The sequence below is a fragment of the Dipodomys merriami genome, unplaced genomic scaffold (assembly GCF_024711535.1).
Source record: "Dipodomys merriami isolate MVZ:Mamm:240054 unplaced genomic scaffold, mDipMer1.0.p SCAF_26, whole genome shotgun sequence".
Taxonomy (NCBI): Eukaryota; Metazoa; Chordata; class Mammalia; order Rodentia; family Heteromyidae; genus Dipodomys; species Dipodomys merriami.
Genome location: NW_027204048.1, coordinates 22,601,951 through 22,621,946, shown reverse-complemented (window position 1 = coordinate 22,621,946; position 19,996 = coordinate 22,601,951).

Here is a 19,996-nt window from a genome sequence, read left to right as displayed (position 1 = left end):
CCTGAAATTTGAAAGAGCAGGTCCTAGGAGGAAGAGAACAGAGGAAAAGGTATTCAGTAATGCTTTCCGGAGCAAGGGTTTTGGAAACGTCGGAGTTAGGAAGACAAGGTGCTGTTGGCTCTTAGAAATCATCCGGGCGCAGGACTTCTGAGCGCTCTGGTGACCGGGAGGGGGGCCGTTCACTGGAACATTCTCAGAAAAGTACTTGGCACAAAGGGGAGCTGGAGGTTTCTTGGAGGGGACTCAGAGGAAGCCTGTTCGGGGGCGCAGTGCGGGTGGAAGCGTGGGGGAAGTGTTGCGCTCTCCCATGGAGGAGGAGGCCTGCCCAGCCCTCGCCGGCAGAGCCGCATGCCTGGCGCCACGGGCGCAGCGTCGGTCACTGCTGGGAAGTGGGCTGAGCTGGCATCACCGGCCGCGCGCGGGGCACATCTCTAGGCAGAGTCAGATGGCTCTGAGACCACCTGGAGCCTTTCCTCCTGAAGTCTCTTCTGGTTGAGATGCCCTGGGAACGGGCTGGCGGCTGACCGCATTCTCCCAGGTGGGCACCAGGTGGTGCTGTGTGAGCTTCCATGGAGCTGAAAGGCAGCCGCGGGAGGGGCCAGGCTTCCGTGGGCCTGTGCTGGGCGCTCCCTGCGCTGACTCCTTGGGGTATCTGGGACGGGCGTGGGCCCGTCACCGAGTGGCTAGGGTATCCCAACACGCCGTTTACCTCTCACTTCAGGACTCCTGTCCTTTGGCTAGCTAGAAGTGGCTCTGTTTGCACCTATGTTCTGGAGAGATGCGAGCAGTCTCTTTTCTACAAAGTCAGCTGTGGCGATTTCGTCCTGAGCCTCGTCTCGCTGCAGGAAATGTCAGGAGCACGTCTTCACTTATAGATGGCCCCTTCCGGATGCCGAGGTGCTGCATAAAAGTGCTCGCTTCCAAATTCCAGAATCGCCCCTCGTGTTCACGGCGTGCCCATTGCAAATGCTTTTTCTCCAGCCCACTCAGGTGAGCGTAACCGAGGGTCGATGGCCCCACGGCCTTGGTCTGGTGTGTGCCTCTACTCCATGGTGTCCCCTACCCCGGCACCTGGCCTGAGTCTGTAACCAACCTGTTACGGGGTCAGGGTAAAGACCAGCCCTGTGTGTGCTTGTAGAACACCCATGGAAAACTCAGCCGTGGCCCCACGAAACCCAAACACGCCATACGTCATGGCTCGCCCTCCAGACGTGACTTGTCCCTTTGCCCGAAAGCCTGGAATCTTCCATGCGTGTTACGTAACCCAGCTGCATCTTCTCCTAAAAATATGTGGCCCATCATCGACGAGGGCCTGGAGAGCGTGCCGCTCTGTGTCTGTGCAAGGCCCGCAGGGTTTTGTAGTGTTCAGTAAACAATTATAATGCTAGCTGCGTGCCAGCTAGATAGTGTGCGCCATAGATGAGCTTCGTTTTCAGACCAGCCGTGGGACTGTGCTTTATTCTGGACACTTGTGGCTTGTATGTTTTTAAGTCTATAAAAATGGGGAGACCTCGGTGTCTGCAACCAAGTTCTTAAAAAAAATCTAGAAACCTTTATTACTAAGTACAGTATGGAGGTGACTTACACCCACAGACACAAGCCAGCCCAGCGCCCACCAGTGCTGCCCGGAAGCAGGCTGCGGTCTGGGGATCTCGGCGCACAGCCAGGCCGCGCAGGAAAGCCGATGAGACGCTTGTCTCCCACAGACCACCAAAAAGCTGGAGGTGGATGTGTGACTCAAGCGGTAGAGCAGCAGCCTTGAGTGACAAAGCCGAGGGAGAGAGACACAACACAAAGTGGGAGACAGACAGAGGGACAGACAGAAGTCAGACTTCTTTAACTTAGGGGCTACGGGTGGCAATAATAATAATAATAACAATAGTAATAATAAACAGCAGTAGCAGTAGTAGTATTGTATCTAACGCTTAACTCTTCCAGTATTGATCTGCGACTCCTCATAATAAGCTATTTTCATCAGGGTGGAGTGACTGTGACTTCCAGTGTAAGGGTGGCACAGAGAGGTTAGGTTAGGAGTCGGTGCTGGCAGAGCCGGGCCCACCGCCCCGCTCATGGAGCGCTCGGTCACAGCAGCTGCCTCCTGGTCGCTCACCGCCACCCCTGCCCTGCCCGACTGCTGACAGGACCCGCGCTCTGCGCTCGATCCCCGCTGATGCTTCCCTCTCCCAGGACCTCCAGTCCCTAGCCGGTGTCCAGTGGGTGTCCAGAGGGTGTCCAGCAGGTGTCCAGAGGGTGTCCAGCGGGTGTCCAGAGGGTGTCCAGCAGGTGTCCAGCGGGTGTCCAGAGGGTGTCCAGCAGGTGTCCAGCGGGTGTCCAGCGGGTGTCCAGTGGGTGTCCAGTGGGTGTCCAGCAGGTGTCCAGTGGGTGTCCAGCGGGTGTCCAGCGGGTGTCCAGCGGCTGTCCAGCAGGTGTCCAGCAAGTGTCCAGCAGGTGTCCAGTGGGTGTCCAGCGGGTGTCCAGCAGGTGTCCAGTGGGTGTCCAGCGGGTGTCCAGTGGGTGTCCAGCGGGTGTCCAGCGGGTGTCCAGCGGGTGTCCAGTGGGTGTCCAGTGGGTGTCCAGCGGGTGTCCAGCAGGTGTCCAGTGGGTGTCCAGCGGGTGTCCAGTGGGTGTCCAGCGGGTGTCCAGCGGGTGTCCAGCAGGTGTCCAGTGGGTGTCCAGCGGGTGTCGAGCGGGTGTCCAGCGGGTGTCCAGCGGGTGTCCAGCAGGTGTCCAGCGGGTGTCCAGTAGGTGTCCAGCCGGTGTCCAGCGGGTGTCCAGCGGGTGTCCAGAGGGTGTCCAGGGGGTGTCCAGCGGGTGTCCAGCAAGTGTCCAGTGGGTGTCCAGCGGGTGTCTAGCAGGTGTCCAGTGAGTGTCCAGCTGGTGTCCAGTGGGTGTCCAGCGGGTGTCCAGTGAGTGTCCGGCAGGTGTCCAGCCGGTGTCCAGCGGGTGGCCAGTGAGACACTGTGATGGGGCCGATGCCACGTGGTGGACAGCACCCGGCTGCCACCTCCACCATGCCAGTCTCCTGATGAACTTACGGGGTTCAGAGGTAAAGCGAGTCCCCCCACATTCTGAATGCATTAATTGGTGATCATTGGTAAAATCTGGCCTCAAAGACCAGGTATTTTTCAGTTCATTCCAGCAATGGCAATGTCTTTTTAGGCTCAAAAATGGGCCCTGAAAAGTTATTTTTGCCCAAATAGTTGATCTTGTTGAGTCAAATCTTATATGACAAAATGACCAAGTCTTGCGTATGTGATATGAGTGTGTGCATGTGACTGTGTGTGTGCACTCACATGTGTGTGTGCCAGTAGTGGGGCTTGAACTTGGGGCCTGGCATGTGTGCATGACTATGTGTGACTGTGTGTGTGTGTGCGTCGAGGGGTTTGTTCTGAGTTGGGAAGGATGCCATCATCTGCTGATCGCCTGCTACAGAAGCACGGAGGAGGCTCGTGGGGAGTCCTGACAGGGGGCGGGAGATGGACGAGGAGCGGCCCCCCAAACCCCCTCCTGGTCCTGTGTGGGTTCACGATCACAGCCAGGAAAAAGGCGGCTCCACAGCGCTCTCCTGCCTGTCTCCCTGACAGTGTAGAAGGAGTTGAAGTAGCTTGCGTCCCCATTGTGACTGATGGGCTTGCTGCGTGATTAGAGCAGTGTTCCGCCGTACTTTTTGGGGGTAAATTGTAGAACTCATTACTGTAATACTTGAACAAATTTAAACACCGAACGCACACTCCTCTTTTATTCTCTTCTCCCTGGGTGACTAAATGTAGCTACTGTATAATGAAACCAAATAAACTCTGCCAAGTGTGTAATGCCTACTTAATTCGGCCCCTGTTCTCCAAGTCAAGTGCTCTACTTTCCTTTCTGACGGAGGCCAGTCATTTAACACATATAATAACGCACATTTGTCCACATTGGGTTCCCTAGCGTTCATGTAGCTGACACCCAGCCCAGTGAGCCGTTGGGGTGCAGAGGCTTCCGTTGAGAAACAGGCTTCCCATCTGAGTAAGATACAGCGTAGCACTGGTAACGTCGTGACCCAGACATGCACCTCTACTTTCTTGTAGACTTGAAGAGGAGGAAAAGACACACGAGAGTGAGTATTGAGATATGTACAACACATGCGTGTGCACACACACACGTGTAAACACTGCCACATCCATTAACACAACTAGAAAGCAAGAGCCAATGAGCAATACATTTGTATTTCTTTCTTAGGCTCTCGGTGTATAGATTAGATAAGGATGAGTTGGAGGGCAGGTTGGTTTTAAAAGCTCAAGTTGGCATTAAAAGGGATCAATAGCTCTTATTCTTGCATCTGTGTTTTTCTTTAATTCGTATAAGACATCCTTAAAGGAGAAAAATGTTAGTGAACAAAAATACAGTAATGTTTTAGCTGTCTCTTATTAGTTTGCAAACCAAAGTTCTTAGAGATTAGCAGCTTTATTTATTTTTTTTCAAAGATTTAACCAAGGATCTTTTCAACTTAGCCCGAGAGCTTCTTGGAGTTCTCTTTAGCATTGACTTTTAGTTTTAGAATGCTACTTTGTGATATACCTGGCCTGACATAAATTGGACTGAAGTCCTGACTACATTTTATGCAAGTCAGTTTTTACATGCCTACCCGTCTGATTTTTAATGGTCCTGAAGGCTGGGAAGAGGAATCTGACTGTCTGAGTATTCATGCGTTCAGCCCTGAACCCTTTTAAATTTACTCATCACTATTCAGGATGCAGAATTCATGTCTCCATCAAGACAGCAATTGCTAGAATAAATTTTCCAAAAAAATACGAAGGAAAAGAAAACCCCTCACATGGATGTGTGTCTCAGGACACCATCTGCTCAAATCACCGGAGGCTCTGCACGCCCTTTGTCCCCTGATTGCCATGTCCCTAGAGCCCAAGCAGCTCCAGGGTGAAAGCGGTCTCTAAGCGGTTTCTAAGCCTTCTTCCCCGGACTCGACAGCTCTTCCTCTTTGGTTCTCTAAGTGGTCTCTCCAGATTTGCCTCCCGACTCCTGACTTCACTCGGAGCTCGGCAGCCTGGTGACGACTGTGATTAGACCACGTAGACTCTCCCCAGCTCTTGATTGCGATGTCAGGTTCGGGAAGCAGGAAGGCTTCGGTGTCCCCACCCGTTCTGCATAGACTGTAGCCTGAGCCATGCCGGGAAGGTAGCCGGGTGCTTCTCACCTTCCCCATGGCGTGCAAGTTACCACGCGTGGCCCCGAGCAGCCACACAGCGCCGTGACCCTTCCACAGGGTAGGTCAGTGTCGAGGGGCTGACGTGGCCCATGTTCCCCCTCTGTGGACTCTAGGAAGACGCTGGGCTGTGATCCCTTTGCTCACGGAGACCCTGCCGTTCCCAGGGCCCAGGACAAGAAGAGGCCCTCCTCTCCTGTCTCTTCCCGCGTCGGACATCCTTCCAGACGTGAGGAGTTCTCCATCGCATGTGGACGGGGTGCCCCGATTCCCACACCCCAGCTGGGATGGGGTGCCCCTGATTCCCACACCCCAGCTGGGATGGGGTGCCCCTGATTCCCACACCCCAGCTGGGATGGGGTGCCCCTGATTCCCACACCCCAGCTGGGATGGGGTGCCCCTGATTCCCACACACACCCCAGCTGGGACGGGGTGTCCCTGATTCCCACACCCCAGCTGGGACGGGGTGCCCCCGATTCCCACACCCCAGCTGGGATGGGGTGCCCCTGATTCCCACACCCCAGCTGGGATGGGGTGCCCTGATTCCCACACCCAGCTGGGATGGGGTGCCCCTGATTCCCACACCCAGCTGGGATGGGGTGCCCCTGATTCCCACACCCCAGCTGGGATGGGGTGCCCCGATTCCCACACCCAGCTGGGACGGGGTGCCCCTGATTCCCACACCCCAGCTGGGACGGGGTGCCCCTGATTCCCACACCCCAGCTGGGATAGGGTGCCCCTGATTCCCACACCCCAGCTGGGATGGGGTGCCCCTGATTCCCACACCCCAGCTGGGATGGGGTGCTCCCGATTCCCACACCCCAGTGGGATGGGGTGTCCCCGATTCCCACACACACCCCAGCTGGGACGGGGTGCCCCGGGTCCCGCCCGCCTGGCCCTCACCTGGCCAGTGCAGCTCACCAGCACAGACACAGAGAACCTGCGCTGGCCCATCGCGGGGAGGAGCAGCTCCAGGGCCCCCAGACCCCCTGTCTGTCCTATGGCGTGCTGTCGTGAGGCAGACGCATCATCTGCAGGGTTCAGGCTGGTTTTCTCTGCCGGTTAGAGAGTTAAAGGGCAGGAAAGTGCTTTCAAAATGGGCAGGCGTATCTCAAAGCCAAAGAAGCCGCATGTGAGCAGACGGCTCGGGAACGGGCACCTTGGAGTCTTCTCTCAGGGAAGGTTTCCTGGAGTCCCTGCTCCCCATGAGAACACCCTGCTCCCCTGGGTGAACAGGTCCTGCATGGTCACAGCGTCCCTGCTCCCCATGAGAACACGCGCTGCATGGTCACAGCGTCCCTGCCCCCCTGGGTGAACAGGTCCTGCATGGTCACAGCGTCCCTGCTCCCCTGGGTGAACAGGTCCTGCATGGTCACAGCGTCCCTGCTCCCCTGGGTGAACATGTCCTGCATGGTCACAGCGTCCCTGCCCCCCTGGGTGAAAGGTCCTGGGCGGGTGGTGGAGAGGTGTGCACGGCTGTCGGGAGCTGAGTTCAGACGAGCTGTATCTAAAGGAGCAGAGTGCACACGTTGCCCCCCGTGGTCCGATCCCAGCTCCACGCAGGAGGATGGACGGAAGCGGGGCAGCTCCTGACCAGGGCCCAGGGACCCAGAGCAGGACCAGGGGCATTTCTCTCTGCATCACTTCCCCTGCCCCCTGTATTGGAGCCGGTGACCCCAGCTCTAAGCTAGGAGCAGGATCAAAGGCCTCTCGAGGGCAGGGATTCGGGCAGGATGCGCAGGTGTTTGGGACAGCATCAGACAGGAGTTTTCTCTTCTGCATTAAGCTAAGAGTTTATCTGCTCCACAGCTCTCGGCGTTTTCTTTTGCTTTTCTCTCTTCTCCCGTTCTTCCTCTCTTCCCTCCTTCCACGTTCCTCTCTCTCTCCTAACTGCCCAACTTCCCTTCCCTCCTTTCTTGTTCCAGAGTCCTGTCCTTTGAAGGCACAGAGGTGGTTTGGACAGCCGTGCAAACTCCAGAGTTCTTGCATTCAGTCAGGAGTTCAGGCCAATCACAAGGAAGGGGGTCACTTGCATGGTTTGGGATATGTTGGAGATACGTTTTCCAATATGCCACCTAGGTGTGACACTCATATACATCTATATCTGTACCTAGATATAGATAGATATAGGTTATAGATAGATCTCCCTCTCTGTCTCTCTCTCTCTGTGTCTCTCTCTACTTAAAAAGAGAAAGGCAAGACCTGACTTCACCCCCAGGGGCATGGGGTCTGCTTGACAATACATGCACCCGGAACCTACTAGATATTTTTGGGTGACAGAAAGTTTTAAATGCTGGGGTAGTAGAAATGCAAGATCTTTTCTTTTTTTTTTTTATCATTTCAGTATTTTTTTATTGTGAAAATACTGTACAGAGGGGTTACAATTACACTTGCAAGATCATAAGTGCATTTCTCATCAAGCATTGTAGCCTCCTCTCAAGGTCTTTTTTTAAAAAAATTGGGATGATAAAAAATGGTCTGGAGGAGGCAGAACTTCTGGATCATGAAACAATGAAAGGTTCCTTCCCAAACACCGTCATGGTCTAAAAGGCGGATAGCCAGGACATACCCAGAGAACCAACAAACATGTGGACGCCACGCACATTGACACTTTCCCACTAAGAATGTATGATAAAGGAGCACTAACATTTAGGCACAACTTATTCAGACTTTAGACCCATGATTTCTACACAGTGGCTACTAGCCAGTCCTGGTTATGGAATCCTTCAGATACAGCTAGTCTGGACTGAGGTTCGATGTTATTATAAAATGAACTTGACTTTTGAAAGAGTAGAAGAATGAGGTAGAGTATCTCATTAATTATTTTAATATTATTACATTTTGAAATATTAATATTCTAGATATATTGGATTAAATAAAATATTATTAGTTTTACTGATTCCTTTGAGATTTTGATGTAGTTCCTCAAAACCTTGAAATTCTATGTGAACATGTAATAAAGAAAGCGTAGATCTCATACTGTCTTTCTCTAGACAATTGGTGGGGCTGGAATTTGATGTCTGTTACGTGGGTTTATGTTTGTCTTAATATATCATGTCTTAATCCAATCCATTTCAACATGTAGTAATATTAAAATGTTTTCTGGGGGGCTCTGGGCCTAGGCACTGTCCCTCAGCTCTTGTGTTCAAGGCTAGGGCTCTACTATTTGAGTCACAGCTCCACCTGGCCTTCTGTGGTTAATTGGTGGTAGGAGTCTCAGACTTCTCTGGTCCGGAACTCAGTCTTCTGAGTATTTAGGATTACAGGTGTGAGCTACCAGTACCTGGCTCTCTAAGGCTAGCTTGGTTCTGTGGCTTTGAGCAGATAAGTACAAGTTTGGGATAGAGTATCAGCTGGAAAATTAGGGATTTGAATTAGACCATTGTTTGAATAGTATGCAGCTCTCAGATTCGGTACTATGGATTTTATCTATAATTGAGGCATCTAAACTGATGTCCAACTGTAGACACCTGACTGTTAAATCACATCATCTGTGGTCACGCACTGAGAGGCTACAGGAGGGTATTAAATGAGGGAGGGGATCTGGACACTGGGTGCTCACGCCGATAATGCTGGCTACGCAGGAGGTGAGAGCTGAGGATTCGGGAGGGCTAGTCCCTGAGACTCTTATGTCCAATAACCACAAAGTGCCGGGACTAGAGCCATGGCTCAAGCGGTAGAACACTAGCCTTGAGCAAAAACGTTTAGGGGCGGTGCCCAGGCCTCGAGTGCAGGCTGTAGGACCAGTACCCAAAGTAAATAAATTGATAAATAGATAAAGGAAGGGGAGGGTAGGGAGCAGGGGGTGGCTGGCTGGTGAGCCCCGGGGCATGGAGGGCCGGCTGGGGGCTGGCTGGTGAGCCCCGGGGCATGGAGGGCTGGCTGGGAGCTGGCTGGTGAGCCCCGGGGCATGGAAGGCCGGCTGGGGGCTGGCTGGTGAGCCCCGGGGCATGGAGGGCCTGCTGGGGGCTGGCTGGTGAGCCCCGGGGCATGGAGGGCCTGCTGGGAGCTGGCTGGTGAGCCCCGGGGCATGGAGGGCCTGCTGGGGGCTGGCTGGGAGCTGGCTGGTGAGCCCCGGGGCATGGAGGGCCAGCTGGGGGCTGGCTGGTGAGCCCCGGGGCATGGAAGGCCGGCTGGGGGCTGGCTGGTGAGCCCCGGGGCATGGAAGGCCGGCTGGGGGCTGGCTGGGGAGCCCCGGGGCATGGAGGGCCGGCTGGGGGCTGGCTGGTGAGCCCTGGGGCAGGAAGGCCAGGCTGGGGAGGGAAGGGCTTGGGAGCACAGGGTACCGGTGTGGGCGTGTGCCTCTCAGCAGGAGCTGTGTCTATTTTCCAGCCGATATTTATGAGGTAACTGCGCATGTTTACATTTTTCTTGCCTTTATGTTTATCTTTGCCTCTCTTCTGCTCCATCCTATTTTTTTCCTTTGTGTACAGACAGAAAGTAGGACAGATGAGGAATCATCTTTTGCTTTAGACAGAAGCTACAGGAACTGTGTCAGGACCTACAGGAAAGGGTTAGGCCGAGAGAACAGCTGCAAACTCAGGGATGGCATGGCAGGCCCTGGAAGCCCCGGTGAGTGGGGCTGGACTGAGCAGGGCTGGACCTGGGGGCTGGACCGAGCAGGGCTGGGCCTGGGGGCTGGACCGAGCAGGGCTGGACCGAGCGGGGCTGGACCGAGCAGGGCTGGACCGGGGGCTGGCAGGGTGAGGGCCCCGAGAGGGCTTCGGAAAGGGTGCCTTCTCTCCAAATCTCTCTCTGAGCCTTGGCCTTCGGCATCAGGTGGCCTTGCCAGTCCTTCAGTTTGCTTGGACGGACACTTCGTGATGAGTGTGCTGTCTCTGCTCCTGGCTCCTGACGGGGCATTGGAATCACCAAGTGCAGTGACCTTGCGTCCGAATGAGCAACACTCCCAGTCATTCCCAGTCAGCCTCCGCGGAGAGGAGGGCGAAGCCACTGAAAAGGGCAGGGGAAGGGCAGGATGGTTGGGGGGTGACAGATGGGTGAGGAGCGTGGCTTCTATTTAATGCATAGCCAAGAGGACCCAGGGAGAGGCTGAGCTGCTCGCTGGCTAGCAAAGGAAAGAAAACTTCCCAGGACTTCCATTTATCTTGCTTCAGTGTTAGAGTTCTTGAAGAGTTCAGGTATAATCACAGCCTTCTGTTACAACAGGAAGCGCCATCTGCCAAGGCATTCTGTAAGCAATATAATGTCTCTCTGGAGAGAGTTTAGCATTCAATTCACAAGGAAGGATGGCAGGGCCTTGTAAACAAAAGAAAACAATTGGAGCAAGGAGGAGGGACTCAGCTTTACACATTCAGTATGCTTCCTGATAGCTGTGGGGCCTTGTGAGGCTCCAGCACCTGGCAGAAGTCTCTGCTGTATTTAAGTGTGTGTGTGTGTGTGTGTGTGTGTGTGTGTAAAACTACCATATTTGAAGCTTGCCTCTTCCAACAACACATTGCTTGCTTTTCCTTTTGCCTTTTAGTTTTGTTTTCTTTTAGGACAAATGCAATCATTTCAAACATGTCCAAGTCCGTAGCAGTGTATCGGTACCAGAGGCTGGGAGTGGCATGCATTACACGAACTGGGGCTTTCGCGCAAGAACTTTCCTCATATTGAAGACTTTGCTATCTTGGCTCTGGTGGCTCACACTTGCAATCCTAGCTACATGGGAGGTGGGGCAGAAAAGTCCTTGACACTCTTCTCTCCAATTAGCCAGCAAAATGTCAGTAATGCAAGTGTTGCCCAAGCAATAGAAAACCAGCCTCGAATGAAAAAGCTAAGCCAGAGCACTAGGTCATGAGTTTAAGCCCCAATACTAGCACAAAAAACTAAAGTTTTGCTCTTTTGTCGTGGAGGGGGGTAATTGATGAGCCCATAATTTAAGCTAATGATACATTGTTTGAAGATCATATATTTTATGTTTCCTGAGGGAAGGTTCTCAACAAACTCCAATGTGTTGTTGAATGTCAAATGGTGAAGAATAGTGGTCATTTAAAAAAGTTTTTTTTGACGATTCTTGTTTTCTTTATGTATGGTGCAGTCAAGTGTTTATCTTCGGGAGGGTTGGGGAGCGGGCACAGAATTGAAGGAAAAGGGTGAAAAGTCCAACGGCAGAGGGCACCGGACACTGGTGAAAGCGAACTATTCAAGTTGTATGGTGGAGATGGTGGGAGGGAGCAGAAAGGAAATGTACCCATCCCTGACTCAGGGCATGGCAATCCCTCAGCGCCTCACCTTTAAAATAACAAAAAAGTAAAGCAAAATAAATACAAAACATCCACACACACAGTAAGAATAGTGGCCAGACTTTCTATAGTCAGATCTGTCTCCCCTAAAAGCACACAGGGAGGAGGAACAGATAACATTATAGTAGACATAACGTTTTTATTTTACTCAATTTTTTAAGGGAAGTAAAAGCTCAAGATTAAGAGTAAGTGAACAATTTGAGGGCAAACTCACTCAGAGGTATAAAGACCCAGAAGATTGTGTTCATTAGTGGCACATTAGAAAATGTAATAAGTGATTTTATAGTTTATATGTGCTACAAGACTTTATAATGATGCTGAAAAGTATTTTAAGCCCAACTTTAGGCCATAGGCTACAAACGTCTGAATGATAAAATTACAGCATAAAATCCCCAAATTTAAGCATCTTTGCTATCAAAAACAAGAAGATAATTCTTTGTGTTGAATCATTACATATATTAATAATACTCTGCATGTGTGTGGGCGCACATGCACAAGCTGAACTTCAATAATTGTTTTATCTGATGGTTTTTATTACCTTGTAGACTTTATATTGCCATAATTAAAACACGTTTCATTATTTTTCACTTCCACTCCTATATAACAGATTACAACCATGTTAGCAGTGGACCATTAGGCAATACAGATTGGATTGTTTTCCCCTAGATTTGTTGGTTTACTGCTTTTGAAGGAATTAATCACCTGTCTTATAGCTTCTCTTGTAACTCTGCTAGCTTCCTCTTGAGAGGAACTCTTTCCTTTGCAGAATGAAAGATCGTCTGGGTAGCAGAGCAGACTGCAAGCCCCTCCTGAACGGGGGAAAGGCATCTTTACACTGATGTTTTCTAGACTCCCTACGATGTTCTATTGGCCATTGCTGTTGAGTAGCAGGTGTTTGTACCATTTTAACAACCCTGGGAAGTAAACACTCTCAGAGACTGGCCTGGTCCTGGTTACATCATTTTTCTTATTGTCCTGTGTTCACTGTTTGTCCATTCTACTTAGGTGTGCGATTCTTTAACACCTGGTTTATGTGCACACATTTGCTTCTTATTACAAAGCAGAGCAAGATTTAGGGCTTCCTTGGTTCCTGGGATGATACTATAACATATCATACACGCATGCATGCATACATGCATACAAGCATGCTTAGAAACACGGGTGCATTTCCCATGCTGTAAATATGCAATACCTTATTGGTGTATAGCACATGATTTATGACATGGCTACTATTAAAAATCGAGTTTCCATTTCTGGAAGTTTTGAAGTATCATGCATATAAAATAAAGTGGAATCTCTTATAATTAGGAATGAAAAATGTCCAGAATAGTATTCACTCACCCAACATTTTTGTGTGCCTGTTGGAATTCTATGCCGTGTTGAGTTGAACTGTTGTGATGACTATGGAAGACTATTGATTTGATATCACTTCATACTCAGCAGATGATAACAATGACGTGACACGGTCAAGGAAGTAGCCTTTCACGACGCCCTCGATTTTCTTGTCCAGTGTCATTTCCTAGGAGAGAACATTAGGTGAAGCAGTCAGTGTGTGCCCCGATGCTAGTGGTCTGGTTGTCCATTCCCCGCAGCAGGAATGCCGCTGAATCCTTTGGTTAGGAGTCCTCGGTGCTCCCTCCATAGATCAGATTCTGGGCACCCTGGCTGCATCTGTGGGAGCTGTGGGGGTGGGGATGGGAGGGTGGACCTCTTGCTATCTTCCCGAATAAGGCTCATTTCCTTCCTGACTTGAAGAAAGACTCCCCTGGGGTGCTGCTCTGCCATCTTCAATGACAGAGTGTTAAATCTCCACCTCACTGTGAAGCGGTGTGCTGGTGTCTTGGAATGAGGGTCCCCTCAAAGATGGTCACAGTTTAATCTGCAGAATCGGTTCCTGTGTTAGCTTCCATTGCTGGGATTGAGTCAGGGATTCTGTGATAAAGAGATGAGCCTCAGTTATTCCAGCAGACCCAGCACGGCCACAGGAGAGTTTCTGAGGGGAAGGCGGGAGCGTGTAAGTCAGGAGCAGGAAGTGTGGTGAAGTATGCATAATGAAGGGAGTAAAGCTCTGGGGATGCTTAGGGAGGGGCGTGAATCGCTGGGAAAAGGCCGGGCAGCAGTTCTGCCTGAGGCTGATGAGAGCATAGTTCTGCCCGCCTTTTGATGACAGCCCACCAGTCTTCTCTAGAACGGGAAGAGAACACATCAATTTTTAAGCCATGGTGTGTATAGTGATAATAGGGAATTAGTTTAACACCACTTGGCCAACTTTTAGACCTCTAATCTAGGAGCAGGTGAAGAGCTCAGTCCTTTCTCTGTTCAGAGGAAGGGCAGGTTGGATCAAAGGCAGTTGGTTCACGAAGACTGCTTGAAATCAAAGAAGATCCAGGTTCCAGGGACTTCTGTATCTAATTCCAGCTACAGAGGCTGAGCATTTGAGAATCCAAGCCAGCCTAGGCAGGGAAATCTGTGAGACTCTTATTGTCAATTGACCAGCAAAAAGCTGGAAGTTGATTTGTGACTCAAACGGTAGAGCACCAGTTGTAAGTGGGAAAAGCTGAGCATGAGGCCCTGGGTTCAAGTACTGTACTGCCCAACAACAACAACAACAGCCAAATACAGCAAAGAAGGAATCTTCCTTGGCACAAGAAGCTGATGCACACTCTGTGTCCTGGGCGGGCTTTCAGAGAAAGGAAGCATGGCCTTTGCACTGTCTCTGTTTCCCTCTCACCCTTTTTAAGAGAAAACTCTGTAGAAAATTATTTTCACAGAAATTTGATCAGGCTTTCCACAATCAGAAAATCATGGTCTAGTGAAAACACCAGCATTTCCAGTAGCTTGCATGCATATTCGACTTCTTACAACACTCAGAGGTAATAAATACAGATGAAACCTTCAAACTGAATGCTGGTTTTCATGGCAGAATACAGAACATTAGGGGTACTTTCGTTGTTCCTCTTCCCTCCAGGGATTCAAATATTCAGCTCAGACGATAAACAGTGACAACATAAACTTGCAAAGTATTTTCCTTGCTTGTGCTCACAAGGGAGTAAATACACAGAAAGTGAAGTGCGTTCTCTCGTAAGGGTGCTGGGAACGGAAGCAGTATACACATTGTCCTTTGGGATAAATGCTCACGTTTGATCAGTGTCGAGTATGATTTTTTTTTTACAGTTATGTAAAAAATGTGTTGTTCTTATTTGAATTTATATCCCTCTCCTTAAAAAATTAAGAAATAGGAATGGCAGCACCCAGGGTTCCTCTTGAGGACTCCATCCATCAAGAATCACAGACACTTTTATTTGCGTTTGTAGATAAGCAAATGTTCGGTTATCCCAGCATCTGAGACTGTCTACCCACAGTCAAATGTCCAAAGTTCTGACAGAATCTCCCTTCCCTCCTTCCTTGCTTCCTTTCTGCCGTTGTTTTTCTTTCATTCTTCCCTTCCTCCTCCTCGTCTTTTCTTCTTCTTCCGCTTCCTCTCTCTTCTTTCTCTTCAAGGTCATCCAGCAGGAATGGCAGAGTAGGAAGCATGACACTAAAACTTCATTATGCTAACTAGCAAAAACTGACGGCAGGAAGAGAGCCCAGCAGATCTGGCCAGGTGGGTGCAGACGTGTGTGCGGGGGACCGTTTGTTTTTCTGTGCTAGTACTGGGACTTGAGCTCAGCCTCACGAGGTGGTCTGCCACTCAGGCCGCTCCGCCACATCTGGCCTCTTCCCTGGGTTAATTGGGGATAAAAATCTCTTGGATTTATCTGCCCAGAATGGCTTCTAGCCTCAATCCTCCCATCGCAGCCTCCTGTGTAGCTAAGATTGCAGGTGTGAGCCACCAGAGCCTTACGAAGGGGAAGCATTTATGACGGAGATTTCCTAACTCCTGAGGACGAGCCATCAAACCTAGAACACGCTGGTCATTCCATCATTCTGGGTACGTGTGAAATTACCATCCTGTCCTTGTTTTCCACAGCTAAATTTTTATTGTCCACCCCCATCTTTCTGCTTGCATTTGGAATTACTAGCAGAAGACACTAGACCTTCCACAGAGCTGCAAACGAAATTCAGACATGACTCTGATGGCCACATGCTTTGTGGATGTGTGTCGGGAAATGCTAGCGCTTGAACTCAGAACCTGAGCTCTGGCTCTTAGCTCTTTTCACTTGAGCTAGCACTCTACCGTAGCTCCGTGTCTGGATTTCTGGTGGTTAATTGGAGACAAGAGTTTGATGGATTTTCCTGCCTGGGCTGGCTTTGAACTGGGTCTCACCTGCGGAGCAGCTAGGGTCACGGATATGAACCACCAGCACTGGTGACCATGTGCTTTTGATTAAAAAATATATTTTTAGGGATGGGAAGGTGGCTCAGTGGTAGAGCACTTGCCTCGCATGCATGAGGCCCTGGGTTTGATTCCCCAGCACCACATAAGCAGAAAAAGCTGGAAATGGTGCTGTGGCTCAAGTGGTAGAGCGCTAGCCTTGAGCTGAAGAGCCGAGGGACAGCGCCCAGACCCAGAGTTCAGGCCCACGACCGGACCCAATATATATATATATTTAGCAAAGTTGACAAAGGGAAATAAAAAATCAGGAAAGAAAACTGTTCTAGGCTTTCTGGTAGGTTTCAACAATTCAATTTAATTTTTAAAAGCTTTCTGTTAAATTCATGAAAGAAGTATCAGAAAAGATCACATGAATTACCAAATGCTTTGGTTTTACCATTCTACATTATATTGCATGGAGAGGAGAGGTGGATGAGCTGCACTTTTGACATGTTTTTAGGCTTTCTTTTTTATTTTCAGTTTCTTGTCAGGGTGGTGTACAGAGGGATTACGTTACATAAGTAAGGTAGTGAGTACGTTGCTTGTCCAACATTGTTACCCCCCCTCCTTTTTTTCCCCTTCCCCCCGCCCCCAAGGTGTAGAGATCATTTCCAACACAGCGCACTGTGAGCATTGCCTTTCCCCTTCGGTAAGACTCACTCTGAAGGAGCTAGTGCAGGTTTTGAAGGTCTGAAGGGTTCAATCCTCAAAAACAGCAGCTAGAACGGCAGCTCAGACAGGGAGTTCGGGTGGAATTTTATGCCATTTTTGCCCATTCCAAATAATTTACATCCTCAGCTGTGCTGTGGTGTGAGCGTTCTCTTTCAGCCGTGCTGTAGTGTGAGCATTCTCTCTCAGCTGTGCTGTAGTGTGAGCATTCTCTCTCAGCTGTGCTGTAGTGTGAGCATTCTCTCTCAGCTGTGCTGTGGTGTGAGCATTCTCTCTCAGCCGTGCTGTGGTGTGAGCATTCTCTCTCAGCTGTGCTGTGGTGTAAGCATTCTCTCTCAGCCGTGCTGTGGTGTGAGCATTCTCTCTCAGCTGTGCTGTAGTGTGAGCATTCTCTCTCAGCCGTGCTGTGGTGTGAGCATTCTCTCTCAGCCGTGCTGTGGTGTGAGCATTCTCTCTCAGCTGTGCTGTGGTGTGAGCATTCTCTCTCAGCTGTGCTGTGGTGTGAGCATTCTCTCTCAGCCGTGCTGTGGTGTGAGCATTCTCTCTCAGCTGTTCTGTGGTGTGAACAGTCTCTCTCTGCTTTGCTGTGGTGTGAGCATTCTCTTTCAACTGTGTTGTGGTGTGAGCAATCTCTCTCAGCTGTGCTGTGGTTCGAGCATTCTCTCTTACTTGTGCTGTGGTGTGAGCATTCTCTCTTAGTCGTGGTGTGGTGTGAGCATTCTGTCTTAGCCGTGCTGTGTTGTGAGCATTCTCTCTCAGCCTGTTGTGGTGTGAGCATTTTCTCTTAGCCGTACTGTGGTGTGAGCATTTTCTCTCAGCTGTGCTGTGGTGTGAACATTCTGTCTTAGTCGTGCTGTGGTGTGAGCATTCTCTCTCAGCTGTACTGTGGTGTGAGCATTTTCTCTCAGCTGTGCTGTGGTGTGAGCATTCTGTCTTAGTCGTGCTGTGGTGTGAGCATTCTCTCTCAGCCGTGCTGTGGTGTGAGCATTCTCTTTCAGCTGTGCTGTGGTGTGAGCATTCTCTTTCAGCTGTGCTGTGGTGTGAGCATTCTCTCTCAGCTGTGCTGTGGTGTGCGCATTTTCTCTCAGCTGTGCTGTGGTGTGAGCATTCTCTCTCAGCTGTGCTGTGGTGTGAGCATTCTGTCTTAGTCGTGCTGTGGTGTGAGCATTCTCTCAGCTGTGCTGTGGTGTGAGCGTTCTCTTTCAGCTGTGCTGTGGTGTGAGCATTCTCTTTCAGCTGTGCTGTGGTGTGAGCATTCTCTCTCAGCTGTGCTGTGGTGTGAGCATTTTCTCTCAGCTGTGCTGTGGTGTGCACATGGCCCATGGCAAGCATGTCGACCTTCGGCTTGGGTGTGCAAGCCCTGAGCCCATTGCCCTCCTTTTCATACACACAGCTGCTACCTTGATTCTCTTCTTTTCATCTGCAGGGTAAAGTGACCCTGGGAGGTTTACTCTGGTGTCCAGCCTTCTGCAGGTGGAGAAGCCAGGGTGTTGAGCTTGGTACTTGTAATGCCAACCCAACCAGTCCTGACATACACTCAACAGATCTGAGTGCTTCAGTGGTCCTTGGGCCGGGTTACTTTTCCACAGATACCTCATTTAAAACTCTGTTCATTTCCTGAAGTCTAGCTTAAAGTCGTCACGAGACCAGGAGTGGTATTCCTGCACATGGACGCAGATTTGCCAAGACTCACCCCAGAAAAAGCGGGGCCCTCCTCCTACAGGCCACAGCACCCCACAGCACCGTCCAGGGGGAGCCCTGGAGCACAAGGGAACTCTGGGACCCGGCAGATGGCGCACTCTCAGCTCCATTCTCCCATCCTTCTTTGCTTTCTTTCCTTGGGGCTGACGTTGATTAATTGGGCTGTTGGGGGTCTTTGCCGTCTGGTTTCTGGTTTCAAGGCAGCTTTTTTTTTTGCTTTTCTTCTTACTGGGCTGCATCCCCTCTTGTGTTAATTGTGATACTAGTTGTGTTATGTTCTCTACCAAATATATATATCTACTAAATATATACCTACCAATTCCATCTGTTTGTGAACTCTTCTTTCCCTACTCTCCCCCAAAATAGTGACTCCCTCTCATTGCCAGTTGTAGAGTAATTCAGTGCCCCTTGTTCATTTCCTTAAGACTTAACTCACCCATTTGAAAATGTTTTTGTTCTTCTCCAGTCTTCCCCCTCCTCCTCCTCTTCTTCCCCCTTCCATCACCATCTCCTTCTGTTTCTTATGCATTTGTGTGTGTGTGTGTGTGTGTGTGTGTGTGTGTGTGTGTGTGTGTGTGTGTGTGATGTGTGGCCTGAACTCAGTGACTGCGCACTGTCCCTGAGCTTCCTTTCCTTAAAGCTAGTATTCTACCACTTGAACCACAGCACTACTTCTAGCTTTCTTTGTAGTTCATTGGCGATAAGCGTCTTGTGGATTTTCCTGCCTGGCTGGTTTCCAACTGTGATCCTCAGATCTCAGCCTCTTGAGTAGCTGGGATTATAGACATGTGCCAGGCTTTGGTTTCTCTTTTGACTTTACTGGGGTTTGAAATCAGGGCCTTTCCCATGCTACACACATGTTCTACCACTTGAACCATGCCTCCAGCCCTTTGTGTTTTCAGATCATATCTCATTTATGTCTGGGCTAACTTTGACACTGATTTAAACTTCTAGTGAGGTGAGAATGACAAATGCACGTCATAATGCCAGGCTTTTTTATTTGCTTGTCTGTTGTTTTGTATGTTGTCATTGTTGCCTTGGTTTTGGCTTAGACAAAGTCTCACAAACTTTCTGTTAGGGCCGTCCTTGAGCCACAGTCCTCCTGCTCTCGGCCTCCTCAGTAGCTTGGATTACAGGCGAGAGCTACCGTGCCTGGCTTGTAAATATTTCTTAATTAGACTTTCCTTGATTATCCCTTCTGAGAGCCAGATGAGATTTTCAAATGAGATAATCAAGGCCTTCCTTTAAATTCTTAATCTAGCTCCATCTGTCGGTGAGTTGACTCCACCTCTACCCTCTCCTCAAAGGAACTCAGGTGTGTTCTCATCATGTAGGAACAAGAGGAGCGTCATCATTCCACTCTCACATTTTCTCTCTGGGCAATAATCTGGGTCTCGTGTTTGCTGGCAGAGGCTCTAACGCCTACGCCACAATGCCAAACCCTTCTTGCTTCTGATATCAAATCACGTCCCCAAAGCAGCCAGGCACTGGTGTCTCGTGTCTGTAATCCTAGTTACCTGGGAAGGTAAGCTTGGGAGGATCATGGTTTGATCCAATTCAGGACAAAAAACCCACAAGCCGTGTTCTCTACTGATCACTGGAGGCCATGGCATGAGCCTGTGGCCCTAGTTTCATGAGAAATATATGAACAGGTGGTCGTGGTCCCGGTGTGTATCTGGGCAGAAGGTAAGACTCTTGCTCCAAAGTAACCTGAAGAGAGGGTCTTAAACGGACCAATTACATTTGATATGAGTGTTTTTTGATGGAAGCCAACCTTAAGGAAACACTTGCAAGTTTTCAAGACGAGCCACGTTTCTGGAACCAACAGAGAAGGTGAACCACTATTTCCTTTCAAGAATGAAT